General features: G+C 42.7%; 1 protein-coding gene across 7 annotated transcripts in view; it reads right to left on the bottom strand.

Annotated features, from left to right (window-relative positions):
- Positions 1 to 19,740, bottom strand: part of SPATS2L (spermatogenesis associated serine rich 2 like) — a 162,622-nt gene that overhangs the window by 89,341 nt on the left and 53,541 nt on the right. Inside the window, exon 1 of one of the 7 annotated variants that reach the window (XM_044241252.1) lies at positions 3,841 to 3,946. The exons of the other annotated variants lie outside the window; for them this stretch is intronic. The gene's annotated coding sequence lies outside the window, so the exon portion shown is untranslated. Of the gene's footprint in view, positions 1 to 3,840; positions 3,947 to 19,740 lie in introns of those variants that run through there. 7 annotated transcript variants of the gene reach the window in all.

Raw genomic sequence — 19,740 nt, 5'->3', positions numbered from 1 at the left:
AATTCAAGTAATTAAAGTGTCTGGGTGTCCGACTCAGGTACAGACCAGACAGTGCTGTGATCACATAGGGCCTGCTGAGCCGTCTGCTCACGGCTGTCCCAGAGAGAAGGCACGAGAAGCGACCTTGCGGGCAGGGGGTCAGTTACTCGGTGTGGCCGGCGGGAGCAGCAGAAAGACTTGGTCACAGCCAAGTGTCCAGCGGTCTCCCAGAGTGCCAGTCCTTAACCTGTGCAAGCTTAAGAGACAGCTGCATTTTCACTCGGTCTACCTCTGGAAGGAGGTGGAATAAAACTGATTAGTTTATTTCCTTCTCCACTGCCGTCTGCGGGTCCTCAGCAGAGAGCAGCGCTCTGAGTCAGTGAGAAACGGGTCCGGGATGTTTTGAACAGACCTGTCTGTATGGGGTGCCACATCCTGACGGATGTCGCCAAAAAGTTTCTAGATTGTCACTGTATAGCGTGAGGGCCTCAGGTCTCCAGCCACAGAATAAGATGCTGGTGTTGTAGGGAAAGAAAAACACTTTTTACCTACACCCTTCTGAGTTCGTCCCTTTGTAATAAAAGACAGATTAACAAGAGAAAAATAAACAGAAATTTATTAACGCGTGTACCTCCTGTATACACGGGAGATACGAGGGAAAAGCAAGGACACTCCCGAGCGCAGAATCAAATACCATCTTCACAGGGAAAGGGGAGGAGGGGTGTAGGCCTCTCAGGGGAGAGCAAATGATTTTTAGGAGGGATGAGAGGTTCGACAGCTCGTGACACTGTGTGTCTGAGTGTGATGTCGACTCCTAGGCTCCTCTCCTGTGACAGGAGTCAACAGTTTTATGTGGTTGACAAAACTGCCCGAGGGGAGCTCAGATACAGCCTCTCCCTGCATTTGCTGTTTTCCCAGTGCCTTCAGCTCCCGAAAATCAATAGGTCAAAGGGGCACAGTTTGGCAGCAAGTCCTGTATATCTACAGTCGTATTCTGGGCCAGCATATTCTCCACCCTTCGGAGTATGACCTCTGTGGCCCTTTTCGGCTCTCAGGACTACAAGGGTGGAAGGGCCCTGGGAGGGACGGGAACATTCGCCAGCTAAGGCAGCAGGCAAGGTGAAAATGCACCTTAAAAAAAAAAAAAAATGCGTGGGTGCCATCTGCAGTGTTTCCCTGTGAAGATCACCTTTAAACTGGTCAGGGACTAGTTGTCCAGTCCCCCATGACCAGCAGGTGTCACCTAAGCAGGAGACAGTGTTCCTTCGGTAAAACGGGGACTTCGTCTAAATGGAAGAGTACGTAGGATTTCTGTGGCTGGACTCTCCCGGCCTAATCCTTCTTTTCCCTTTCCCTCAGTCCTTTGCTGTTCCTTATCTGGTGTTGTAATTACTGAGGTCTCTCCAGTTTCAAGGGTTTTAGTTCTTTCTTCTGTGGTTTGATTCCCACAATTTAATAAAAGTTCCTGCGCTATGCCTTGTTCCTCAGAGGAAAGCTGCTTTAATTATTAGGAATGAGGACACATAAACAATGAAACAGGGAACTCTGATTGAAATATGAATTTCATATAAAGATACTTACCGAGACTTTTTTGTTTAATTTGGAGGGGGGGAAAAAAAACCCTCAAGGTTGCATTTTTATTCAAAGACACTTCAATGTACTAAACTCACTGTTAGAACAACTTCGCTGAAAAGCATTTTAAGGGCAAATGTCAGAAAAAATTTCACATTTAAAAAGCCCAGACTCTGCCTCTTTTGAAAGGCAGGGTTAGCCTCTGGTTTAGAAATGTCGCTGCCTACGAAGTTCTTTGTGGGGAGAAGAAAGAGAATTGAATGTTTTATTTAAACAGGTCATTAACAGTCAATACTTATTTGAAAAGGCCTGCTTCCAGAGGCAGATAAAAGCTTCCAATCACTTAGAATATCACTTGAACGCATCTAGGGCAAGATGTGCTGATGCAAGTTTCAGACTCTCTCAACAGCCCGGCACTGGCGGGGGAGGCACCGTCCTCCAGCTCGGCCGCCCTCGTGTATGCTGCACGCCGAGGCAGCAGACAGCACAAAGCACACTCTATGGCAGGCCCGGCTTTGAATTTTCCATTTAGTGCTGGCAAATGCGTATGAATGAAGATTACCCACTTTTGCATAGAGTGCCAAACCACCTCCCCGCAGCAGCAGAATGCAAATGAAAGCAAAAGAGCAGAGGGGAACTCAAATCAATGAATGCAGCGGATCCTGGGCCCTGCAAGCACCGGGGTGGGCGTGTGGCAGGCTTTCTTAGCATTCAGCTGTAGCAGGATTTTTCTATTTAATGTGAAATTATTTCATTTCCTATGTCTCTGACGGCTTGAGAATATAAATAAATGCTTTTTACTAAAAGTGACCCGATGCTGGCGCTCGGGGAAGGCTCTGCTTCTGATCGCTGGGCTTTCAGGCAAACATGCGTTTCCATAGAGATGTGGGTGACCTGGGCCCGGTGCAAGTACCCACTTGTACCAGCCGTTCAATTATGTTTCAAGATGCGGTGATGTCAGCTCGAGGCTTTAAAACATGCCCATCTTCAGAGATGCCTTGGGAAAGGTGAAGTGACTGGCCTTGTGAGGTTCGGAAGAAGCACGCTCTAACAGGCTCCCTTACTGCAGATTACACCTGCTTGCTCCCATCCCCCTCCTGCCCCTCGAGCAAATCTCTGATCCCAGAGGGGTGTGGACACAAAAGCCCAGCGCAATTCTCCTTCACACACCAGAGCACCAACTGCATTACACAGACTCCCCAAATGCTGAAAAAGAACACCCTTTCCTTCTCTTTCCTAGTCCCCTAGCTATGGGCAAGTCCTACAGAGAGCAATGCTTGTTCTCATGCTCTATGGGGACTGTGCGCAGTGGTTACAAAAGAACCCTAACCGAACTCTTACTGTGGACCGGGCACCGCACTAAGCACTTTGCACGTATTAACTCCTTTAATCCTCCTAATAATTCTATGGAGTATGCTGGCCTCATTTTACAGAAAACGAAATGTTAGCACAGAGAGTAAGCTACTTACTTGAGTCACACTGCTCAACTTGGACCTACTGAATCCTTCTGTCACCGGAGGGAGACAGACATGGACACGAAAACACAGACGAAGGCCAGACGAGGAGGTGGAGAAGGAAATCAGAGTGTAGACTCAGGAAATCAGAGGTGGAACGGAGCTGGCTCCAGCACCAGGGCAGAGCAGCCCCGGGGCCGATGCAGACACCCGCACGGCAGAGGGCGCAAGGCGGGCTCGCCGTCAGCGGGGGCTGCATGCTTTTTAAAAACTTTTTACAGCAACTTTATAAAAGAAACCCTGATAGTCGCCTCCAAAGAAAACATGCATTGTGGTTCTGCAACATAACTCTGGACTGGCAAAGAGAAATCCTAACTCAACTTGGCAAAGAGAAGCTACACGTACGAAGCCAGCTCTGTGGAAGCTGGCTCATTTGTCGTGGAATAAACACCCGGTAAAGGAACCATCCGTTTTTCAGAGCCGCGTCTCCTTGCAGAAACCTCTGTTCCAAGAAGCTCACAATATTCCTAATTCATGAAGTCAGAACTCTTTGAGTAAACGTTTAATGATCTTCTCAAAGTAGCATGGAAAGGTTTTTCCTGCTTCCTAGAAATGGCCCTGGCCCAGTCAAGACAGTGTAAGAGGACGGCCTCACAGGCCCCGGCCTTGGGTGGGGAGGGAATACTAGGAAACTGAGGCAGCACCTTGATATCCAGCAGGAGAGAACCCACAAGGAGCCAGCCCCTCTAATGCATTGATAAGCCCCACCCCTCAGCACCCCCAGCACAATTACTGTTCCTCCTAAGGCTTTCTGACAAAATCAACCTCAACTCACTTTTTAAGGCTTCCCAGCGTGTCCCAAATCAGGGCTCCCCGTGCAAGGCCCGAGCTTCTGGCTCTCTCACCAGGCAGATGAGCCCAGTTCTCCGACCGGCCACCTTTATTGACATGCTTTTACCATGACCAGTAAGTCATCTCAGTAGTGACGCGGGTGGAATCAGAAACCAGGGTAGGTGGCAGGATCCTGGGTGTGGCCCAGTAACCCGCGGTAGGCTAGTGGCCTCAGCCACCTGAGGCTCGGAGGGACTCACCTTCAGGAAATGGCTTGCGAACTGGCCGGTGCTTTTGCCTTCAGGCTCGTACGAGTGAATTCCCAGTTCTCCACTCTTCCTATCCTAGGGAAGGCGCAGCTCTAAGACCGAACTTGCAACCTTTACACGGACTGCCTCGGAGGCTAAGGGACATACAGGCTGGGACTCTAGTCATCATTCCAAAGGTCAGTTTCTGGGTATGGTCATCTGCGGAAGGCTTCTAATCTTCCCGTGACACTAGTGCAGGCCTATCAGTCAATTAGCAAACATTCCTGGCACGACACCCTATGGCTTGCCCTATCCCCTCCCCCTTCTAAAACCTGTTCCAGGTTCTAGACCTAACTGGAAGCATCTGCTGGCTACGTGTGCACTAAGTGAATCCTGTACTACCATGTCCATGGGTATATACATTTTACGAAGGGTCATGCTCTCATCCGGAGGAATGAAATTCTCACGGTGAACGTTCAGTCCTTACCGGTGAAAAGCTCATGGGAGATGTACGGGGGTGGGGGATAACCACTGGCTGCGGAGGGGAAGGCAGAATGCAGAAGGCTTTCTTACCTGTCACGCCTGTTCTACCTAGAGGCAAGTTAGTCCTATGTATGTTACCTCTGTTTGCTGGTTTGATTTTTAAAAAAACGAGTACGTGAATTCAACATGTTTTCAGAAAGATGCTATTTCTCCTTCGGGGCAGGCCTGTCTTGGTCCCCAGCATAGAGCCCATATGAGTCACGACCCACAGGCAAAGTCATCCAAGGAGTGCCCCCCCCCCCGCCTCCGCTGGCCCTATGGTAGAGTGCTAGAGGCCTGGGCGTGAATTAGGTGCTTCGGTCAACATCCAGAGTGTCCGTCCGTAAATGATCACAGAAAGGAAACTGCCAACTTTCTGCTATTTCGATTCTTTCTTATTTTCTTATGACGGAAAATAAATAATTACCAGGATCCCAATTCTGCCTCTTACTAGTCTTGGTTATTTGGGCAGACCCAGAATTCTCAGTAGCTCTGCTTCCTCACCAGTAAAAGGAGGATGCTAATAATAAGGACCTCATTGGGTGGTAATGACGGTGACATGAGTTCATGTTCGTAAAAGTGATGAAAACAGTGCTTGGGCACACAGCAGGTGTTAGAAAATAAATATAAATAGAGAAATCATCTCACTGGATTCCTCCACAGCCGGTGTGATTGCTTTTCCATATTCCTCATTTTACAGGTGAGAAACGAAGCCTGGCATCTAGCTGCTCACGCAGCTAGCCAGTGATGGGGCTGGCCCTCAAAACGCAACCTTCTGATCACAAAGTGTCCTTATAGGGCTATGCCTTCCCCTCCCCAGGACGCTGACACCTTATGGGAGGACCAGGTCAACTGCAGGGAGGCGTGGGTGGCAGGCTAAGGCCCGGATGCAGCATTGCCAGAAGGGATACAAATTCACAGGGCTCTGTGCCCACAGGGTCATTTGTCCTTCATGTTCTTTCTCACAAAGACCTCTTCGCCGCAGAATGGCTTGGAAACCCAGGCCAGGTCAGAGTTTCCAGCCGTGTGGCTAACCAGATGTGATCGAAGCTCTGGTGACCAAACTCACAGCTAAGGTACTCTTCGGAGGACGATAAGCAGTTACAATACAGAGAGAGCAAAGTTCAAATGAAGTCTTACAGCTAATTAGAGAACAACTTAGAAAGTACTAAATCTCCTTTCATACATTCTGATTTCAGATAACTGTATTAAGGATGGGTAAAAGAAAGGGAATGAATATGATTTTAATGCCCTTGAGTTTATTCTAATGCAATCACGGATAATAAAAACTCATTTTCACCATTTTATGATATGCTAAAAATTCTACAGTTCATATTTACTATCTTAGTAAATTTTCTTTCAATTTCTAATTGTAATAAAAAATACAAATTTGTCACCTGAAATATGCTATGGTGGGAAAATTAATACGGACTTTAAAAGTACTTCAAATATACAAGATATTTATAGATTTAATGAATTACAGAAAGAATCCTTTCCCTTTCAAAGGCCTGTCTCTGATAAACTCCACTTCTCCTTTCTCTTTTCCAAAGTACCTAGCAGAGTGTCTTGGATAATTAAATGTTCAGGGAAGACGTGGAAAAGAGGAATAAATGTCTTCTCATTTTATTTTTCCTTCTTTGATTGCAATGAGCTTTTAATAATTCATTCCTTGGCGTTCAACATCTAGGACTAGGTTATCATTTTAAGTGCCACTATTAAAACCAGCAGCATCGAATGCTGTTCTAGCTACATCACTTTACACACCCTCCAATCCACTCCTTATCCTCCTCTTCCTCTCACCCTGCAATATTTTGGTCATTCCCAAGGTCAAGGTCTAATCATGAGCACTGAAGCCCTCCACATCTTCCAATCTCAAACTGCAGGTGCCCCATCTCTTTAAGCAGGTAACTTCCCCAATGTCTTCTACTTGTTTTATTTCTTCCTCACCTGAAGTCTTGTTATTAGGGTAACCAGGTCACTAGACTACCCCTCTAGTTCACTCCTCTCCATCAAAACTGTATACTTTCTATGGAATATGAGAAAACAAAAATTAATTGGCTTTCTACCCAATGCTAAACAACATTTAACCACTACCATTTATATACACCCCTATGAACTCTACCCACACATATGGATTTTTATTGCTGTGTACACCCATATGTACGCTGTGGGTTCTTTCGTAGTAAGCCCTTTCCTGGTCCACCTGTTTACTCCTTTAGTTTATAGCATGAGAGGCCTGGGAGCACACACCTGACCCTCTCTCCAGCCTGCCCTGTGGCTTAGCTCGTACCGGGGGAAGTTCAGAAAGCACCGCATGCTTATGATGGTCTATAGGCCTCAGCAATATGTAGTTTAATCTCTTCTAAATCATTTTTCTAAAGATTGTATCAAAACTGGTTTTTGTACAGTAGTTCAAATATTGTACAGGCCTCTCAAATAAATATAAAACCATATATTATTTCCCTTTGGAAGACTGTTAGTCATTCAATCTACCTTAAAGCAATTTTCAGGTGTAAATGTATTAGGTTTTGATCATTTGTTCTATGGGAAAGATCCATCTCTCACCGCCTTGATTCCACCATACCCATCCTTGGAGGATTGATAGAGACGAGCAATCAGGGTTGTTTGATTTTTTACTGATGCTAAAAATGTCAATATCCACTCATAGAAGTCTCTTGAGGGCACTGCCTGCCAGCTAGACACTGCATGTAGAGGGTCATCGGCACATGTGTGTCCCTGTGGGAAATGACACTCAGTGCCCCTTCTGGAGGGATGGACATCGTGGGGCATTGGGTGGGGTGTGTCAGAACCAAGAGAAATAAGACCGGCATCTTAAATTATCCTGAAATGTCTATAGTCACGTTTATAAAAGGGGCTTCTAGAGGGGCAAGAAGGCTCTAGCTTAGGTGGGTTTTCAGACAGGACTTCTGCGGGGAGGGGCTGTTTTAGACTACTTTAGGGAAGTTCTGGCAGCTATGGGAACGGCATTTCCGGTGAAGAGGATAGGCGAACCGGAAACCCCTCTGGCGGAAACACATAAGTCACGTGTGAGGCCGGAGAGAAAGCCTGCCTCCAGAGTTCACAGAAGTCAACCGATAAATATTTATTGGGGGTCCGCTACGTATCTTGGATAGATGCAAAGTGTTTAGCTTATTGTAATGCAGTATAATTTTAAGACTGGCTCTGAACAGAGTTAAGAGTAGCAGGGATAAGCGATTAGATGACCTCGGAAAGCAGTTCGCGAAAGGTGTGTGGTGAGGTTTCGGTTATACACTTGTCCTGCTTGTAATGCGGCAAAGAGATCACGTCCTGGTTTTGCTTTCTTTTTAGCAAATGGGAGAGTTCCTTGTCATCTTTCCCCACCCCAATTCTCTGGCCCACTCCCCTGTCATTTGTGGTTATGGGTTCTGAAACCAAACCCAATTTTCTCGATTATTTTTGATATGCTGAATTGAAAACTTGACCTTTTTTTTTTTAACCATTTCAACTTGATGCAACTTGATTATTTGTCCCTTTAGTTTTGCAAATATATACACTTTAATCTGACTAATATTAAATATATACTCCAAAACAAAAACTATGCAGCTGAGTTTCATTTCACTCTAGGAAAGCAACTCATAAATTGCATTAAAAATTTCATTTGGTTCTATTTTTACCTGATTTATATCCTGGGAATACCTAACAGTTAATATTATGTCATTTACCAAAACTGGTCTTGAAAAAGAGATAACCAGACACTGAAAAGACACTCTTGTTTGTTTCACTAAGTGGTTCTTTTAAAAATATGAGTAAGTGTTAAAGACGGAAAATGTCTTTGAAAATTAATCTACTTTTTTAAAAAATCTATTTCTGAATGGCTGCCAGCCAGACTTCAGTTGGTTTCATTTTTCATTTCAAGTCTTCTAATATATGACTAGACAGAATGAAACCACTCTAGATAACCTCATAGAAAACATTGGGGAAGGATAAGGAAAGACTACCAAGACTACATAATACTCACAGTTTTAGTTTAATTTTTTAAAAAATCCTGAAGCTATGCCATATGATGGGGAAAAAATAAATTGATCTGTGACAAAGCATTCTCCTTCTTCAAATCTCTGGAAAATCCAGCAGCCTCTTGCTTTACAAAGACTTCTCATGTCTGATAACACGGTCATGCCTTTAACAAGAGCTATCATACGCTGAGCTCATTCATTCATTCATTTAGCAAACATTTAGTGAGCACCTCCTTTTGTGAGGCACTGTCTTAGGTGCGGGGGAAGACAATAGCAAACAAAACAAAAACTCCTCAAGCACTGCATTGGGTTTTATCCTTTGTTTCAGATATGGGAACTAGGTGTAGAGAAGTTCGGGTCAAGGTCCCAGAGCTGGTCAATAGCAAGGCAGGGACTCCAGTGTCTGAAACTGATTCCCAGGCATGGGCTTATCTCCCTAGACTGCTGCCATTGTTTTGGTTCAACTATTTAAAACTATTTCATGGGTTCACTCCAGTTGGGAAGTCTTCGTATTCACAAGCATTAGAATTAGAAATGTAAAGCTGCCTTGGCAGAAAAGCCAAATGGGATAGAAAAATTATCAATGGAAAGACCAATATTTTCTCAGTGCTTTAAATTTTGTTCTCCACTTCCCAGTGAGGACAAATCTCGGTGGAATACACTTTGCCAAACCATTTTTCATCCTCCTGCTCACCTTTCCCTTTACTTGCTATCTCCTTGTGTTCCCTCCCCCTTCTTCCTATTACCGCTTATGTCTTTGTTGTTCTTTAAATTTTTTTAAAAATTTCCAACTGAGGTAGAGTTGACATGGAATATTAACATCTGGTGTCTTTAAGTGGAAGGTGCTGTCGTAAGAGTCATGTGTCTCCTGGCACAGGATTTATTCAGGTGTAGGCTGGGTGACCACTTAGTGGGATGCTGGAGAAGGGACTCATTTATAGTTCAGGAAAATGGGGGACCTCTGAGTCCCTTGCAACTCCAGGATTCCAGAAGGGGAGGCAAGGTGGTTTTGTAATCATTCCTCAGTCTTTCCTCTACGTTTCCCATGAAGTGTCTCATTCTGCCATTGTCATACTGTTTAAAAGCTTGAAATGAACACTGAAATCAAATTAGGTCTAGCTGATGCTAGGCATACTCCCAGAAGTGAAATATTTCCTCTGGGCTTTTTGTGCCTAGGGGTCTGAGATGGTCATGGAAAGAGCCTGCTTGTAGGCAAGATGCGAAATGCTTCCAAATATATGGCTTTGTTGGAAAATAATTTGTGACTTACCATTGAGGCAAAATCGAAAGAAAATTGTCACCAGAAAGGCACAAATACTTTCTGTGTAGCTTAGATTTTTTTGTTTGATTTGGTTCATAACTCTATCTGACTCCCATGGAATGCATCTCCAGATCTCAACTTACCCACAGTCATGCAAGCTGGAACAGCTTCAACACTCAACATCCTTCCCTCACTACCTGTTTCACAGAGAGAGGTCTAGTAATTGTCCGCTCTTCTGGAATCTGGAGTCAGAAGAGACTCAGAGGTCTCCTGTCTTCCTGACTACAAGTGAGCCTCCTTTCCAGCACCCTTGCTAAGTAGCCATCCAGTGTCTGCTCAAACAAATTCCATGATGGAGATTCTGCCCCTCTTAACATAGCTGCTTCGGCATGAGACTAGTTTTGAGTAAATTCTTAGGTAATAATGGAGTCAACCTATATTCCTATAATTTCCCATGCAAGGCTCCTAGCTAGGCCTTCGGATAGTCTGAGCACACTTCCCCATGTGTCACATTTGTCCTACATATGCTTTCTCTATTCCAGTATAAAACTGTTCATAGAATCACAGGATGTTAGATTGGGTAAGGACTTCACAAATCTCTAAATTATTTTATGGATAAAACATTTTGTATTGTCGAAACTTCAGAACCTTATTTATGCGAGTGCTTTCACTCTTCATGTGACATAGTGTTGCGCTGTCTCACCCTGGTATATAAGATACCTATACCATATGTTATGTTATATCATATTATATACCAAGATATTGTATAACAGCCTGTATATATATTCATTCTATGGGCTTATTCCTTTTTTTAATGCAACCTAAGTTTGCATTTTATTGACAATCACATCACACTACACATTGGTCATAATGAGCCTATATTAATGAAATTCCCAAGATTTTCTCATTTGATCTATTCGATCCATTACTAAGTTCCATTTTCCCCAATCTTTACTTTTAGAGCTGATTTTTTTTTGGGAACTTAAGTGCATGTGGATATATTTATTTTAAATCAGTTTTGTCTTGTTTATTTGGCCAGTTTTTCCAGTTGACTGGAATTCTTTTGGATACCAAATCTACAACTTTCCACTCCAGCTCTACATTTCCCTTCGGTCATTCACAAGCTTGAAAGATATCATTTATATAACTTATGCCATTAAGTACACAATCTGGGCTTGAATCTCAGCTCTGATGCCTAAGATATGTGTGACCTTGAGGAAGTCACTTAAACTCTGTGCTGCAGCTTACTCATCTATAAGGTGGGAATAAAGTATTAACTGCATGGGATGGTGGTAAGGATTAAATAAACTAATATATGGAGAGTAACGGAACAGTGCTTGACACATAAGAATCAACAGGTATCTGTTATTTCTATTATTTTTTATCCAATTCATCATTGTTAAAGTCATTATTAAAGAAGAATCTAGAATAAAACAGAAGTAATTGTAAATCACTTTCTTTTTTTTTTTTTTTAAAGATTTTATTTATTTATTTGGCAGACAGAGATCACAAGTAGGCAGAGAAGCAGGCAGAGAGAGGAGGAAGCAGTCTCCCCACTGAGCAGAGAGCCCGACTCAGGGCTCGATCCCAGGACCCTGGGATCATGACCTGAGCCGAAGGCAAAGGCTTTAACCCACTGAGCCACCCAGGCACCCACTACCACATTTTCTTCATCTTGCATTCCAATTACTCTATCAAACAGGAATATCACTTAGTCCCCCTTGATTTCTTGTTGGCGTCTAATTATTATAACTTTCATTTCTGAATGTTCTCAAAGATTTCAGAATGAATTCTAAAATTCTGCTGAGATTCTATGTTTTCTCTTTTTGCCAATCCCCGGGCATTTGGGGCTTTATCCATTTGCTGACATTCCTTCAAGATGGGTGGTTGGAGAGGGAAAGTCATAGGTCTGAGTGTTCTCAGGCCCGTGGATGCAATCTGGGCCAGGAGACCCCAATCCACCAGAAAGGGCTACGGATCTGGTATTATGTTGCCACAGGCCTCAATTTCCTCTTATCATCATTTTGTTCTACCCTTACCAGGTGGGAAATCATGATCCTTGATTAAAAGCCAAGAATAAGAAGAGATGAACAGTCCTTTGTTTTTCTCGTCAGAGGTCCTGTCCTTCTCTTGTACTTTTTTCTACAATAGCAAAATAAAATTCTACAGTAAAAAGTACAACTAAAAATAATACTCCACTCTTGACAGAAATTGTAACTATGTTATTATTAAAAACAGGAACAACACACTTGGCATCATAAGCATTCTAATTTTCTACATCTGGTTTATTCTGCGACCTTCATTTTCTGTAGAATCGTTCCTTGCCAGCTTTTTAAGTCCCTTTTGTTGTTTTTAGAATTTTTTTTACATACTTCAGCTCACTCTGGACTCTAGGTTTCCTGACACCGTTCTAGTGGGATTATCTCTCTCTTTGGTATTTGTTCTTGGTTATTTGCCTGTCCTTGCATTCTTCTTTAAACGGCCTTTTATATTTTGAGTTAATTCGAGCATGCCCTTTGCAGCCATGGCCATCTCTTTACCTACTTTAGAACTTTCAGACCTCTAGTTCTAATTGTTCAAAAAACTGTGGACTCTCAGAGTTGACAAATGTGTGTGTGCATTAACTTTGATAATCTGGGAAAATATTCATCATTATATTATCAGAATTTCATCTTTTTTTTTGCTTAATTCATTACATATACAATGAGTGTACATGCGCGCGTGCACGCGCGTGTATGTGATTTACTGGGTATCAGCTATATGCCAAGTTCGATCTTATTTACTAGGATACAAAGATAAACATGATAGATATAGTGCTGCCCTCTTGAAGCTTCAAGTTTAACAACAAATAGATAAGTGAGTGCAAAGGCACTCATGATCCAGTGTGATACGAATTTGAGAAGGAAGTTTAAGAAGCTTTGAGAGCACACAGAAAGAGCCCTAATCTCAGTTTTTAAAAGTTGGGTTTCTCATCTCTTTAATCTAGTTTCTCCTATAGAATCCTATTTATTTCTTCTCTGAGGTTCGCAATTTCGCTCCTAATATCTGAGATACACATCTGGCTATCCCCATCACCTGCTCTTTGGTTAACATAAAAGCTAAAATGACATGGTCACTATCTTCCAAGAGTTTTGGCACGTGGTAGACATGCAAATGTTATTGAATAAATGGATCAGGTTTCCTTCTACCTCTATTTCACCAACCAATCTCTTCTTCATTAAAATTAGATCCAAAGTAGTAGCTTCTTTCACTTCCTTTACCTTCCTAGAGATGAAAATAAGGTAAGTTGGTATCTGAAATTCTGTCTTCCTTTAAACATGAGTAAGACTTCTAGCAGATGCCTAAGTAATTTAAGTTTCTCATCACTCCCATTTATTATTTTTGGGTCACTTTTGTATGCTATATCAGAAGTAAATGACACCAGTGCTTGATATGGCTGGAAGGTCTCTCAGTTCATTTATTCTCTCAAAACTATTTACGGAGTGCCTACTATGTGCACGAAACTGTTCTGGACACTGTATTTTTCTTCTTCCTCCTTTTAACTTTGCCAGGTGTGTGTCCTTTCTTGGGTTTACAGATACCCACCCTCTGCCTACCCTTGGAACATCTGGATTCCTGCTGCATGGGACAGCTTATTGTCCGTTTCTTCTCTGTCATAAATCCTGCCATTAACCAACCTGTTTTTAACTGCAGATTAATTAAAGCAGGGTTTCTCAATCTTTTGGTAAGGAAAACATTCTTATTTTCCTGTGATGTTACCGAAATACCAAATTAAGTGATTTTTAAAAGTCAGAGCTATGAGACAAAGCACTACATTGTTTGATAACTGCATCCGTAACCACCTGCCATTAAAAATCATTGATCTTGGGGTGCCTCAATGGCTTAGTCGGTTGGGTGTTTGACTCTTAGTTTCGGCTCAGGTCATGATCTTGGGGTTGTGAGATACAGTGTCACATGGGGCTCTGGGCTCAGTGGGGAGTCTGTTTGAGATGATCTCTTTCCCTCTGCCTCTGCCTCTCCCCTGCTTGTGTTCTTTCTCACTTTCTCTCAAAATAAATACATAAAATCTTAAAAAAAAAATCATTGATCTTAATGATGGAAGTAATTAACATGCTAGAAGAACACAGCCAAATTTATAGTACTATTTCATTGATTCATCAACAGGACCATCAACAGTAACTTTCAGGGATTTGAACTTCATTTACATATTCATATTCCCCATATGCAGCATAAAAACTGGAATTCACTTTCAACTCTCAGACATGTAAATATGAGCATTATTTTCTTAATTCCTCTGATCTACTTTTTGCAAAGTAATTTACATAATCTGTAATCAAATATAAAAACTGTCCCCCAAATAAACCACAACTTATTTTCCATATAAAATAAAGATATATTATTTTCTTGAAAAGTACAGACTTTCATCAGAGTTTCTATACCAAGTATTTGAGTCATCAAATCACTTTCATTGGCTGTGTTTTGAGCTCAGAGTAACTTGTCAGTAAAGAAACAACAAGTCCATTTATCTTTGGTGTTTTCCTGGTGTCCTGCTAACAAATTGCTCTGTCCACACGAGGTCATGGCCACCTGACCTAGAAGTGGGCTTTGCTGAGTCAGGAGGTCAGAGATCACCATGGACTGCTAAATAAGCAACAATGCATAAAAATAACAGAGATAGAGGGGAAAAGATCCTAATGCTAATTAATTAGCCTATCAGCTAAGCCAAATACAGTTTCGTCCAAAGACAAAAGGAATTCTGCATTGGGCAAGAAAACTTTCAGTGAAAAGCAGAAAACAAAAATCATGTGTAGTGAGTTGCCTAAGAGTCCTGATGTTTTATCCCATTAGGTATATCATTTTAATAACACTGATCAAGACTTTGCAATACGGTTAAGAAGCAACTTTTGAAAAATGTTAAGTCTGTTTTCAAGTTTGAATTGGTCACAATTACCAAGAAATATAGAGCAAATTTTAGAAAAAGCTAATTATATCTGGGAAAACTCTTAGTAAAATTACTACTTTTGATTAGGACACAGAACATATGAATGAAATAACTAAACATGTTTAATTTACTAACAAGAAGTAACTGAGATATACTAATACTGTGATCCCTATGATCATTAGCAACCTCTATAGTGTATAAGTACAAATACAGTCCGTAGTGGCCTTGGACTCTTTGAGCAGGAAGTTTAGCCAGCAGACATCACCTGGGAGTTACTGTGATGGTTCACATTTGACATTAACCCTTTTACTGCTGGAATGTCAGTGGTTCTCTTTTTTCCTTTTATTTTCATATCATATACTTCACACAATTATATACGGTATTACACCTATTGGCAACTCAAGTCCATGAGTGATCAGCAAAAATGGCAGATTTTGTTTCTTATTTGAGACTACAGTTCTCATCTAATAGTTTCTTAAATTACCTTCATTTGAAATTCTTGGCACAGCAAAAAGTTTCATTAACTCCCTCCAGGTAAAAACAGATGGACATAAGAACAAAAAGGTAGACATAAACAGACCTTATTTTCTTGGGTTTAAGAGGCCTTTTCAGATGTGCCAATCAGTATAAAATGAAGAGAGTACCCTGTAGAAAATAAACCCTTGGGTCAAGAACAAAAATATCAACATAAGAACAGGCATGAGTCTGTTGACCACTAATGTATAGAAGTGGGTGGAATGAAATAATCAATCTGTGCTCAAAAAATTAAGTCCATGGCAATGCGCTCAACTGATCATTTGCAAAACATGACTGCTGATTTATGGTTTCTGGGTGGCTAACGAGTTGCATTAGAATCCCAGCATGTTCATGTTGGAAAAGAACTTCAAAACATCTCAGTGAAATTTCTCTTTTTATAAAAAGACCTGAAGTGTATAAGGAACTTGCCAACTAAAAAGCAGCAGGGCCAGGCCTTGAATATATGTCTTCTAGTCCTATTCTATTCAAGAACATTTTATCAAGAACTTCCTATATATACAAACCTGTGCCAAGAACTAGAAAAACAGTGAGTGGAATACCAACCCTGGCCTCAGAGAACTTTTGATTCTGCTGAGGATTACCAGCCAGATAAAAAGGACACATGTCAATGCATACTATTAGAGGAGAAGTACAAGGTCTTATTAGAGCACTTTGACTTGTGGGGAAAGGGGCAAATAAGCAAGATTAGGAGAGTCAAGGAAAGCTTCAAGATGGAGGTCAGACCTACATGGATCCTGATTACCCAGAGGAATGGGGCGCAGTGAAGAGGGAATGAAAAGGGAGAACATGATTTTAGCAGAGGGACTCGGATACACCAAAGCCAAGATGTGAAAGACATTTGGGCTTGACAGGGTGATCATTATCCCTAGAACCAAATGAAGAGATGAATCTAGAGAGAAAGACGTCTATGAACCAGGTTATGGAGCCTCAACTTGATCCTGAGGTTAGCAAGCAGTCCCTGAAGGGTCACAAGGGAGGGGTGGAACCAGCCAGAGGCACATTTCAGGGTGAATGCTAAGGCAGTGCAGGGATCAGACTGGTGTGGTGCAAGAGAAGTCAGTGAGCCGCTGACACCGGAGAGGGCATGTCCTGGTCCTTAGAAAGAGAGATGCTCTAAAGACAAGAGGTTGAACCGTCATCCTTACTGAAACTTTGTTAGCCCGAGTATATCACTGTAGAGCCGGAGCACCTCCGAGCTCACAAAGTCCAGTACGTGGACCCTGAAGACTAAAAACCTGGCTCTGAAACGGGCCTCAACCAAAAGGCCTTGTGTGCGCAACCAGCTAGCGGCAGCCCAGAGCAGTCACATCGCTGTCGCACCCAAACCAGGAGAGATGCCACCCTCCCTGAGCCGCTGCGTCCTCGGCTCTACCCGGGAGTGATAATACCTATTTGTCTACTTCATGATGGTACTGTGAGGACACTCCCTCTTCCCCAGCAGGAAATGAGAGTCATTCTTCCTACTTCCTAGCAATGCTGTGAGTTAAAAGATAACATATGTAAACACACGTAGGTCTAACACTTGGGTAGCAGGAATACAAGGCTGTTAGTTTCTTTTCCTGTGGTAATGCAAAAGCTGTTCTCTGTGAAAGTAACTGACTCAACAAACACAGGGAAAAGCGTGTGGACTTCATTTACGCTAGGCTCTACCCAACTGACTTAAAGAAGCAAGTCAGTGAACGTTACATTGTGAAGATTCTCCTTTTCAGTGGGGATTGTCTTGGTTGATAAAAAAGCAAGAATGAAAACACACACTTTCTTAAAGTTAAAAAAAGAAAACAATACACCCGAGTGCATCCTTCCTTCCCCGCCCAGCCAGGCTCTCATTTGGAATGTCTCTCTCTGGGGCGCCTGGGTGGCTCAGTGGGTTAAGCCTCTGTCTTCGGCCCAGGTCATGATCCCAGGGTCCTGGCATTGAGCCCTGCATGGGGATCTCTGCTCAGCGGGCAGCCTGCTTCCTCCTCTCTCTCTGTCTACTTGTGAGCTCTATCTGTCAAATAAATAAATAAAATCTTAAAAAAAAAAAAAGGAACGTCTCTCTCTCTCTCTCTGAAATGGCTTGCCCACCTGGGGCTCCCCCCTCCCTTACTGGACTGCTAATTTACAAAATCTTTTTAAAGTAATGAAGGGGCCAGTCTAAAATGTGACTCTTGTCACCGATACAAAGAAAGAGGTCTGTCAGCAACATAAACACGGCAACAGATGGGCAAACGTTGCCCATCTGAACACTGGCAAGGCCCTACGCTAAGTACCTCTCATGGATTATTTTATTTAATGTTGACCAGAAACCCGTGACATAGACCATTCTATTCTTCTCACGAAGAGAGAGGAAACTGGGGCATTCGTTTGCTATTGCTGCTGTAACAAATTAGCACAAAGTTCGCGGCTTCAAGGAACACAAATGTATTATCTTATAGTTCTGCAGGGCAGAAGTCCAATATGGAGCTCACTGGGTTGAAATCAACGTGTCGCTGGGGCATCACTCTTCTCCGGAGGTTCCAGAAGAGGACCTGTTTCCTTGCGTTTTCCAAGCCAGCATCGTACCTTCTCTCTGGCCATTCTTCCATTGTCACATCTCCCCCTCGCCCCCACTCTGACTTCAGCAATAGTATCTGACCCTTTCACTCTTCAGGAATGAAATTTCACCCTCTTGGGGGCAATGTAGCCCCAGCTGAGAATGCGTAATCTACTCCAATCGGGGATGCTGGCGTTGAGGTAGAAGCTCTTGATTATCTCCCACCCAAAGCTCCTTGGCTTTCCTTTCCTCTGCTGGGTTAGCAGCCATGCAGTTCGGATGGAACTGATTCGAGGCTTAAGCACTGAGCACGGAAAAATTTGTGCAGGAAAGGTACATACTGAGAACTCAAGACACGAGAGTTTTCGTTATTATTATACTATTATTTCTACAACAGACAATAGAAATGTTAAATTTGTACGTCAAATAAATGATCAGCCGAGAAACACATTTTAAATGCAATTTTTAACATCCCCCATATCCTTAAATTAATCCAATACTTAGGGAGAGCTATACATTTATTTTCTTGTTCCTGGTTAAAATAATGGATGTCCCTGATCTAATTCTGCCTTGGTTTTTATTACTTTTCTCAGTAACAAAAGCCAGGAACAAAATCGGATTTTGCTTCTAGCAGTTTAAATAGATAAAAATCAGTGTGACTGTCAAAATCCAGGTTGGTCTTGTCAGGCTGAGATGAAAACCAGGGTTCCACTTGAAAAAGATGAATGTGGACACTAACAGGAAAAAGCGCCTGGCTAATCGAGTAAACAAATAGGACTTGCAAGTCCCAGATGGAATATGTATAGCACTGTAATCAGCAAAATGTCTTTTTACGGTTATTTTCCTAGAACATTCTTAAAGTAATGCAGATCTTAAAAGGGGGTGGGAGCAGTAGTACGATTTCTTTAAACTTAAAATTTTTATTTACTAGCATTTAAAAAGTTTTATTATTTTTTTCTTTTCATCACAGCCCTCAAATACACGAAGTGTAGCGAACTACCCCAGACTAATAGAATGATCTAGATCAAGAGGCGATAGACTAGTGTGGCTTCTGTGGCCCAAAACGAGAGTAACCGGGCCAAGTTGTGATCTTGGTTTTATATTGAACCTACTTCGTTTGGAAACTTCACTTAGGTAATCTATTATAATTAGGTGGTACAGTAGTCAAAGAATATTCTCGGAGTTAATTAAACATCCACTTCGAGTCTAGCAGCAGAAGAGGCATACCTCATTACACAAGGCCAGGACTGAGATCTGCAGGCTTACACCACCAGTCTTCTCCCGTAGTCTGGGCTCCTTCTGTACAGCAAGATTGCCTCCTCCTTCACATCCTTGGGTTTTTTCTACAAGGCTTCAAAGTCCCCTGGCTGAACTTGTGGTCAAGGCGGGCCTCTCGGGCTGGCTCTACGGAGCCCGAAGCAGAGCTGTTATCCCCATCACCTGTCCCCTCCGCTCTTCGGTAACAGAACTCTGAAGTCCTACCTGGGCACACGCACACCCAGCATAATCCAGGACCCCCTTGAGACTCCCCCATGCGGCTCCGTGCTGGCCAGTGGGATGTGAATGGAAGGAAGGTGTATAACTTCTGGGGGGTTTTCCCCTTAAAACGAGGGGTGTGGTCTCCTCTGCCTCTTGCCCCCCTCTCCTCGGCTGAAGGGTGACAATATCTTGAAACAGAAGCCTTACGGACAGGATGGAAGAGCTACAAGATAAAAAGACGAGTCCCTGCATCAGCCTGCGCACCGCGTACATTTTCGCAGGGAGAAACTGACATTTACATTTTGAAGCCACCGTTGTTTCGCTTTTATCGCAGATGCCAAACAGGCATCCTAACTAATATTTGCTCAAAAATTTCCCTCACTGCCCTTCTTGAAATTTCTAGCA

This window comes from Neovison vison, chromosome 3 (genome assembly GCF_020171115.1).
Source record: "Neovison vison isolate M4711 chromosome 3, ASM_NN_V1, whole genome shotgun sequence".
Classification (NCBI taxonomy): domain Eukaryota; kingdom Metazoa; phylum Chordata; class Mammalia; order Carnivora; family Mustelidae; genus Neogale; species Neogale vison.
The sequence above is the reverse complement of the archived record's forward strand: the minus strand, read 5'-3'. Positions and strand labels throughout refer to the sequence as shown.